This window comes from Condylostylus longicornis, unplaced genomic scaffold, assembly GCF_029603195.1.
Source record: "Condylostylus longicornis isolate FDR11 unplaced genomic scaffold, ASM2960319v2 ptg000001l, whole genome shotgun sequence".
Taxonomy (NCBI): domain Eukaryota; kingdom Metazoa; phylum Arthropoda; class Insecta; order Diptera; family Dolichopodidae; genus Condylostylus; species Condylostylus longicornis.
Window position 1 is genome coordinate 445,278 of NW_026577970.1, and position 10,432 is coordinate 455,709.

A 10,432-nucleotide genomic window follows, 5' to 3' on the forward strand; every position below is an offset into this window, starting at 1 on the left:
TAGGAATAGCCTCAATCCATGCCTTCCTACAAATCTCCTCGTTAGGAAGCTTAAAAACTGGAACATTTTTCTTTATTATATTTTTATTATGTTTATTTTTATTATTGGACGGACAACCAAGAACCGCGCATTTGCGAACCATAATAATATGAATATAATATAAAAATCACTATAATGATAAAGCTTAAAATCTAATATATAATTTTTTTTAAATTTATTTTAAAATAAACAAAATAAAAATTTTGCAGAAAAACTTTTTTCTTAATAATATGCACAGCAAAAATATTTTTTTATTCACTGTGTGAAAAAAAAAGCTTTACCTTCGTAAAAATTCCAGAACGCTGTTTTTTTAAAACTTTCATATTTCCTTTAAATATTCCTCTAGAAAGTTGATTTTTTCACCAGTTAAAAGTACAAACTTTAAATTTTCTTCTAATATGAAATTTTTATATTTTTCATGAAAATAATACAAAAACTCAATTCAAAAATTAAAATCTTACTACCTTACAAAAAAATGCGACCAAAACTCGGGGGAAAGAAATGCGGGGAAAATATATTTAATCAAAATTATAACTTAATTATTTAATTTTGAGTTGAAATTTGAATTTTTGATATGTTGTTCAGAAAACTCTAAATTTCATTTTAGTACAAAAATTTTTAGGTTTTAGTCTGCTTTTCGTATAGAAAACTCGAAACGAAAAATCATCTGTGAAAAATGAAAATTTTGCAAAAAAACAACAAAAAAAAATGATTCTTCAGAAAAGTCATTTCGCCAAAAATACTTTATGCAATTTTACTAATACATTCACAAAAAAAGCAGGATCCAGGCCTTGATATTTTGTAATGTCAAGCATAAAATGCTTAAAACATTAGAAAATCACAAGAAGTCAGTACCAGAAATAAGGAAATACTAAATTTTTCTTTTTTTTTCTTTTTTTTTTCTACTAGGTGAAAGAATCTCGAAAGATGAATAAGAACAGCTCTATCTGTGGGAGAGCGTAACTCCTACCCTAAAAAATTACCTAAATTCTGAACGAATAAAACTGGTCCTACAGACCAACTATTACCTCCGCGCTAACTTGGTTTTTCCGTACAGGAATTATACACTTTCCATAAGGAAATTGGTATTTCGTGTTAAATCGAATGGTCTTGTTCGTTTAAGTCTTTCTGTTATAACGCCATTATCTAGCAGCCGAGCTATGCTTTGTAGCACAACTCCCGATTTCATCCACAACCAAAGGAATTTCTAAGTCCCTGTGAATATCACTGTTACGTATATACCATGACGCATTTACCATGCCCCGTAGAACTTTATTCTGGAAGGTTTGAATTTTGTTAATGTGAGTCTTCTTGGCACAATCCCACAATTGAATGTCATATCGCCATATTGGTTGAATGATTTGGTTATAAATTAATATCTTATTATCAATTGCCAAATTGGGCTTACGGCCTAGGAGCCAATAATTTTCTCTATATTTATTTTCTAATTCTATGTGTTTCTTCTTTATATGCTCTTTTCACCTTAGCTTGACATCCAAAGTTATTCCTAGGTATTTTGCTGAGTTATGGATCGCTACGTTCGTTCCATTTACATTAATTTGTGGTAGACTATTTTCCGATTGGTGAAGTTTTTGTGAACCGATTTTGCTTCATTCAACCTTACCTTTCAATCTCTAGTCCACTGGCTTATTTTGTTAATTGCCGCCTGTAATTTTTTTGTCGAATCGTCAATGTTCGCTCCTACTGCCAATATTGCAGTATCGTCAGCAAAAGTGGCTATCGTAGCATTTTCTATTTGTGGCCAATCACTCGTGTAAAGCAAGTACAACGTTGGGCCCAATATACTGCCTTGAGGCACACTTGCCTTTATTTCTCTTAGCGTGGAGTATTCAGAATCTTGTTTAATTCTAAATAATGTATCAGCTAAAGAAGATTTCAAAATTTCTACAAATGACGATGGTAACATTTGCCCTAACTTAAGTATAAGGCCTTTGTGTCATACCTTGTAGAATGCCTGTGCTACGTCTAGAAACATAGAAGAGCAGATTCCTCTATTTTCCAAGCTTTTTTCTATAATATTAGTTATTCTAAGGACCTGGTCTATTGTAGAATTGTTTCTTCTAAAACCAAATGGACAGACATGTCTAAATCAACGCGGAATTTTACGCTGAGTAAGAATATATATTTATGTCCATACCGGAGACGGCTCCTTTAAGTGGTTACAAACTCCATACCAAAGTGAATATACCCTTCACGAAGTGCAGGGTATAATGAATACATATGTCCATACTAGTCGTTTCTTCTTTCACTATTTAAATTCTCCCTCATACTTACTAAATTTTTAGAATCCGACATTTTACGAGGTGAACATTTGAATCTACCAATAAAAGAAAAAATTTTCTCTTTGTCATTCATCTATTGGATTTCAAGCGATACACATATAACTAGAGCGCACAACTAAATGGAAAATTATACATATAAATTAAAAATAATCAGAATTATACATATAAATTAAAAATAAATTATATATATATATATTATTCTATAATTGAAAAAAATTGTACATATTGCTTTTTTTATTTTTAAATAATCACGAAGTTTTCAGATTATTTCCTTTTATTTTATATTCTTCTTTCTTCAAAATTTTACTACGCATATGTATATACGACAATGAATCCACTTTTTAATGAACAATGTGGAAACAAAGCAGAATCAAAATTTTGTGGAAGAAAGAAGAATAATGTGAAAGGAGCTAATAACTTAATCAAAAACTTATTAAAATATCTATTAATAAGTAGTTTGACTCGTTCCATTTCGTTAGTTTTCGTATGCATTTTGCTTCCAAGTTCATGAAATATTCGATTTTTATTTAGAAATAGATAGTACAAAGCGTTGTATAGGCAAGAAAGAAACAAAATGTTGTAAACAAACGAGTGTATCAAAAACATTGAACTGAAATAAAATTAAATTAGGTTACTTAGTGTTTACACCTACAAGTTACTTGCAAGCAAGTTTGTATAATATTAATTGTCAATTAGTTTTTCGAAATGTCAAATTACTTGCTATTATGACGTAGGCGTTTAGCAAGTTAATTTTTGAAAATGTCTTTGAGAAGAAAACAACTAGCAATAGCTTCGGTAGTTATTTTAAGCGAATTAAAACAGTTATTAAATGAAAATGAAAAAAATAAAAAAAAGGTAAAAAGGACGATTTGGGTAAAACCACTTATACTACTTAATCGAATGGAATATGACCATAAGTTTGCTAAGTTTAATTTTTTCAAAACAAAATTCAAAAATTAAAAAAAAAATCAAAACAACAAATTTTTTTTTGTGAATTTCTCAATATGTCAAATTACATGCTCAAATTACTGGCAGCAAAATATTCTTGCAAGTTGAACTGCAAGTAAACAAGCAAGTAGAAATATTTCAATGTGTTAGTAAAATTTTTTTATGTATTGCAACATTCTTGCAAGTAACTTGTACGTGTAAATGCTAGGTTAGGTAAAAATTTTGTTATTTTTATTTTGAAAATAAATTTTTTTTTTTCATATTTTATTTTTCATTTCATAAAAGTTAGGTAAAAACATTCGAATGTATGAAAGTAATAGTTATAAACAAAGTATATCTACTAATAAGTAGTTCGACTCTCCGTTTACATCACACTAATGTAATCACTCACCAATATTTGTATACAAAAAATTCCCTTAGTTAAAAGAGTTAAGCAGTATTCTTATTTTCATTTGTATGCACATAAGAATTTTTGGGAGAGGGAAAGAGTACGCAATAGATGTCAACCTGTTTTTTTATAATGCATTTTTAAAAGCGGGAGTTATTTATTTTATCCTATATAAAGTATAGGGAAAAATATTAAGAATTTTAAAAGCGACACAATAATTTCTGTAATTCATTCCAGTACAAGGTGGCAAAATAGGTGTATTCATATAAAATATTTTTCAGTTAAAGAATTTAGAAAACACTTTTATTAAACTTTTTAATGATATTTGTACAGAAAAAAATTTAGAATGTAAAATATATGAACACTTAAAAATAATTTCATCTATGAATGTTTGAGAATTAGAATTTACCACATAATAAAAAGTTTTAATAAAACTATAAAACAATTTGATATAAAACAAAAAATTTTTAGTGTTAAGCATTTGTAATTAATAATTATCAATAAATAAAATAAATAAATTATCTTTAAATTTTTTACTTTTATTTTAATCTTAATAAATTTAGAACATATTTTCCATGAATTGTTAATAATTATATTTCATAAAGTAATCAAATGATAATGTGTATCTATTGTAACAGGTACATGCATGTGTACATTCATACCTGAAATTTCAAACTCTTTTGCTTTCATACATTCGAATGTTTTACCTAAATTTTATAAAATGAAAAATAAATTTTGTTATTATCAAAATAAAAATAACAAAATTTTTACCTAACTTAATTTAATTTCATTTTAGTTCAAAGTTTTTGATACACTCGTTTGTTTACAATATTTTGTTTCTTTCTTGCCTACACAACTCTTATTACCGTCTATTTCTAAATAAAAATGGAATATTTTAAGAATTTGGAAGGAAGATGCAAATGAAAACTAACGGAATGGAACGAGTCGAATTACTTATTAGTAGATATACTTTGGTTATAAATTTAAAATTTCATACTTTGTTATACGGTACATACCTATCAACATCTATGTACTCCGTTTATATGGCTGCTTCAAGCTTATTATTGCCTATATAAACGTTACTGGACCTGAAGCCGGCTTCACTTAAGTCACTTACTTGACTTGGAATGTTATTAATGACTCGAAATTTAATAGCTAAACGTCGTTTTTAGGCTTTTAAGCTAACATAGTAAAAACGCAGCTTGAGTTTTAAGCCGATTTCACGTCAAGCCGCAATGTAGACGAGGCATAGAAATTAAGCAATTTATAAAAAAATGCATATTACCGGTACTTTGTTTATTTCTTTCATTTTTTATTTAAAAAAATAATTAAAATATATTTAAAGAAAATTTTTGATTTAATTTAAAAAATTATGAATCAAAAATAAAAATTAATATTTCAAATAATTGTATATTGCATAAGATTGATTATGTACTAATTAACCAACCGAAATCATTATCATTTCTCTTTTTAATTAAACCAAAAATTTAAATTAATTTTAAACCATTATTTTACTATTAAATATATTATATTCTTTCATTCTTTTAAATATATTATTGCTTTTATTTCAATAAGTAAATTAAAAAATTGAATATTCGTGTTCCATACGCATATATGTATGTATACAAAATTACATGATACAAAATATATCATATGTATGTATGTAATATATTAAATTATAATATCAAATTATTTATATTAAATATAATGTTTTTCTTTTAAATTTTTGCAATATTTAGAATATATTAAAAATATATATTTTTTTTAACATTTGTATTTTGTTTAACAAGTAAATTTTTTTTATAATAATAAGAAAAAAAATAATAAGAAATATGACAAGAATAATGGAATTAAAAAAAAAAAACAGGAATATTTCGTAAAAATTAAAAGAATTTTTATTGAATAAAAAAGATCAGCACTTGTAAGATATAAAGAGACTAAGTATAAGGCCGACTCGTAGAGGGAGCAACTCTCATTTCCTTTATGGTTTTTAAAAGTATGTGTAGATTTATATGAAGGAAAAAAATGTTCACCGTTCTTTTATGTTCTGATTATATTTTAAACGATTTTTATATAATTTGCAAGAAAAAGTACCCAAAAGTGGAAAGTTTTCATTTAAAATAAATGTTATAAAAAATATATTTCTTAAAATTTATAGAAATTAAATCGATGCAAACTTTCCTTATTGCCACCTAAAAGGGTACTAGGTTAAATTACGAAACAAAATTAAAAATCAAAATAAATTCAAAAATTTTTGTAGGGTAAGTTCACCAAACTCTAAACGTATTTTCCTTTTATTAGAAAATTTTAATGAAAAATCTCTGTGCATATTGAAGAAAATGTTGGGTATTTTAAATAATTGGATACTATTAACAATTTAATTTAAAATTAATACAAAATATCTTCGACATATTAAAATTTAAATCTGCAAAAGTAGGATGTTTGATAATAATTAATCTTAATTAATATTAATTTTTGATAATAAATGTGCAAAACTAAAATTTTTAATTAATAAAGATCAGGTAAAATTATGCAAAAAATTATTTTTAAGATTTTAGTTAGAAGGGACTAAGAAGGATTTTTCTTCTTCACGATAAAAGAAAGAATAACTAAAACATAAAACAAATAAAATATAACCTTTAACAAATTGATTTTAAAATATAAATTTCATTTTAAAAATATATAGCATGGACTTCAAATGTTCCGCAGCTAGTTGCAATGGCATAAAAGACATGTAAGAAGTAACATGCAAGGGATTTTGTAGAAAATCCTTTCATGGTACATGCGTAGGTGCTCCGCGTGGTTGGTATAGTGCATTTCTGGCGAACCATTTAATCTGCATAGATTGTTGCTCAATCAACAAATCGCTGGACGATCATACTTGAACAGAAGTTCGATGCAGTAAGAATTGATTTTCAAGGTTCAATAGCCAAAAATGTGGACTGCATCAAAAATAATGTAGTTAGCTTCAACGAAATGGAGAGTCATTTTGAATTAATAAATAAATCGGTGTCATCGTTCATGGAAGAAATCAAATTGATTGTTAGGAGTCAAGTTAAAAAGCCAACTCAGCTCTCAATTTAAGTATGACGAGTCTTTGCATACTGAATTACTCGAGGTGCCGAAGGTACCGAAAAATGTTAGCACTTAATATGATTGAGTGAATTATCTTTAAAGACCACATAAATTACGCACAAATTTCAAATATTCTGTGGTTGTGCGCAAGATAATCACACCGGCGTTTCTGAAGCAGAAAAATATCTCACCTTTAAAGCCAGCGTCTAAACTAAAAGAAATCCGAAATCGTAAGCATTGGCAAGCATGTACTCTTTTACATAAATTTATGATGACATTAATATTAACGTTAAGAATAAACAGGCTAACCATAACGCAAGTCTACTAACTTCGAGAATAGTAAAATTAATAATAGGAGCAGTAAAATATTTAAAAATAAAAACGACAGGAACACCAATTTTAACAATACTAACAAAATTAATACAAAACATAGTAACATAAAAAACAACAAAAACAGTAATAAAAATAGGAACAGTAATGACAAAACTTATAAAAATAAAAATAGTAACAATTGAAATAAGAAAGACAGCAATAAAAATAATAATAAGAATAATAATAACGATAATAATAACATTGATAATAACAACAATAACAATATTAATAATAATAATTATAATTATAATGATAAAAGCAATCACAGCAATAATAACAATAACAATACTAATAATAATAAGAATGATAAAAATTATAATAATAATAATAATAAAAATAATAATAACAATAATAATAGTGATAATATAATTAATAGTAACAATTATATTGATAGTAATAATAATAATAATAACAGCAACGATAATAATAATAATAATATTCATAATAATAATAATTATAATAATAATAATAATAATAATAATAATAATAATAATAATAATAATAATAATATCAGTAATAACAATAATAAAAATTATAGCAACAATAGCACTATACTCGTAGCAACAATAACAGTGACAATAATAATATCAATAAAACTACTTTTAATAACGACAATAATGATAATATTGTTATCAAACCTAGTGACAATAATAATAATATAAACTCCAACAACAAAAATACTAATTGTAATATATAATAGTAAGTATTGAAATAAGAAAGACAGCAATAAAAATAATAATAAGAATAATAATAACGATAATAATAACATTGATAATAACAACAATAACAATATTAATAATAATAATTATAATTATAATGATAAAAGCAATCACAGCAATAATAACAATAACAATACTAATAATAATAAGAATGATAAAAATTATAATAATAATAATAATAATAATAATAATAAAAATAATAATAACAATAATAATAGTGATAATATAATTAATAGTAACAATTATATTGATAGTAATAATAATAATAATAACAGCAACGATAATAATAATAATAATATTCAAGTTATCACCGTCTTTAGTTACATATTCAAGTGGTATCAAATTACATCTTCAGTACGATACTAATTTCTGTTCACATGAAAATTGCTGACACAGCGTCTGCAATCGAACATGTTTAAACATGAAGAAATTACGAAATTATCGTTCCCATCAAAAATGCTGACGAAACGTCTATAATTTTGCACGAGGCCGGAAATGAACTTAATTTTAATTACTATAAATACTGTTAGATTTTAAGATATGATTTAGTCTAAAATTGGTGTTAATAAGAATAGAATATTATAATTAAACTATCAATTCGAATTTAAGTAATTGTAAAATTTAATTTTTAAGTAATAGTTGTGACATTGTGTGAAATAAAATTATTTTTTTATAATCGAATCAAGATAGTTTAATAACTGGCGCCCAACGTGACTTGAATCGTGAAATCGCAAAACTCTTCGTTAAATTTTAAAAGAAAAGAAGAAAAATAAGCATATCGCGATAAAAGTGTACCCAACTATAGTGCGCGTATTGTGGAAATCCGAAGTGAAATAAAAAGAAAAAGGAACTGAAGCAAACCGTACTTACAAAAAAGTGTTGAAGATTGTGCCGCAGTAGGACGTTTACGAGAATAAAAGTTCACGTCTAAAAAGGACAAACACAACTCAACCGCTATTCGCATTACTCACCAAGACTCAAACAGATGAATTACGTTTTTTTCCTGTAAGTAGTTTTTCATTACACTTAATCTTAAAAACTTAACTGAGGGAAACTAACTGCATCTCACTGAATAAGCTTTAAAAATATAGAAGCTTCGTTAATTTTAAAAAAATTAAGATTTAAAAAAATTGAAGTGATAAATGAAAATTAAATTGAAAATTTGAAAAATTAATCAATTAACCGATAATAAATTGAAAAATTAAAATTTAACCAATAAATATTTAATACAAAAAATAAAACAAAAGTAATTAAAAATTTAAATGAAACCAGTAAAAAATTAATAAGATTAACCAATTAAATTTTATATTACCAAGAAATATTTAATTAAAAAATAAAACAAAAGTAATCAGAAATTTAAATAAAACCAGTGAAAAATTAATAAGATTAACCAACTAAAAACTTAAATTTAACAAAAAATTTGAAATTAATCGACAAAATTTGAAAGAAAAATATAATTTAAAAGTTTAAAACCGCGTAATAGAATAATTTAATTAGTGAAATTACCTTAATAAAAAGTTAAAAATGGAACAAATAATGGAAGAGCTCAAAAAATTAAATGGAGCCATCAATGCTCAAATTGAACAAAGCAAACGGTTTGAAATTCGCCTAGCAAAACTAGAGGCTCAGTTCAATACACCACAACCGCAGGTAACAAATTTGGCAGCACCGAAAAGTGAAGACGACCTGAAACAAATATCGAGACTTCCGGACTGTGTCAAAGATTTACAAACCTTTGATGGCGATGCAGTGCAGTATGTATCATGGGTGCACAGCGTAGAATCAATTCTACGAGATTACGAAGTTGTCAGAAACAAACCCATATACAGAGCAATATTACGAGCTATTAGAGGAAAAATTAGAGGTAGAGCAGATGCAGCTCTAATATCGTACAACCTGTTCGACGAAGAATGGGCCGCAATCAAGCAGTGTTTGTCCCTGCATTATGCCGACAAACGGGACATACGCACATTGGAGCACCAAATGAGCACACTGACGCAGGGAAGATCAACCATAGATGAATTCTACGCCAGAGTCAACCATCAATTCTCCCTCATAATCAATAAGATCAAGACCGAGAATTATACAAAAGAAACTATAGACGTATTGATAGAATCACAAAGAAACAGAGCACTGGACGTATTTATCCGAGGGCTCAATGGGGAATTGTCCAGGTACTTGATGCTTCAGAAACCGTCAACTCTGCCAGAAGCATATTCAACGTGTCTAGAGCTCCAGAACTATAGTTGCCGAAACTTCGCTATACACAACAGGAATGATAACAACAGAATCACTGTACCATTCAACAAAATGTCCATGAAACGACAACAACCAAGTGCTGGGAACCCAAGGTCGTATCAACCAGAACAGCCATTAACAGTGGAACAACGGAACTTGGCTTACAACATTCAACATCAGAGAGAATCGCAACCTCCACCTAGACCGCCAAAACCGTTAGAGAAGATGGACGTTGACCGATCCATACAAACACGTCAGGTTAATTATATGAACCGGCCAGACAACTACAGGGGAATATACAAGAGGCCACCATCAGTAGGCAACATGCCTAGCAATAAGCACCAAAGGCT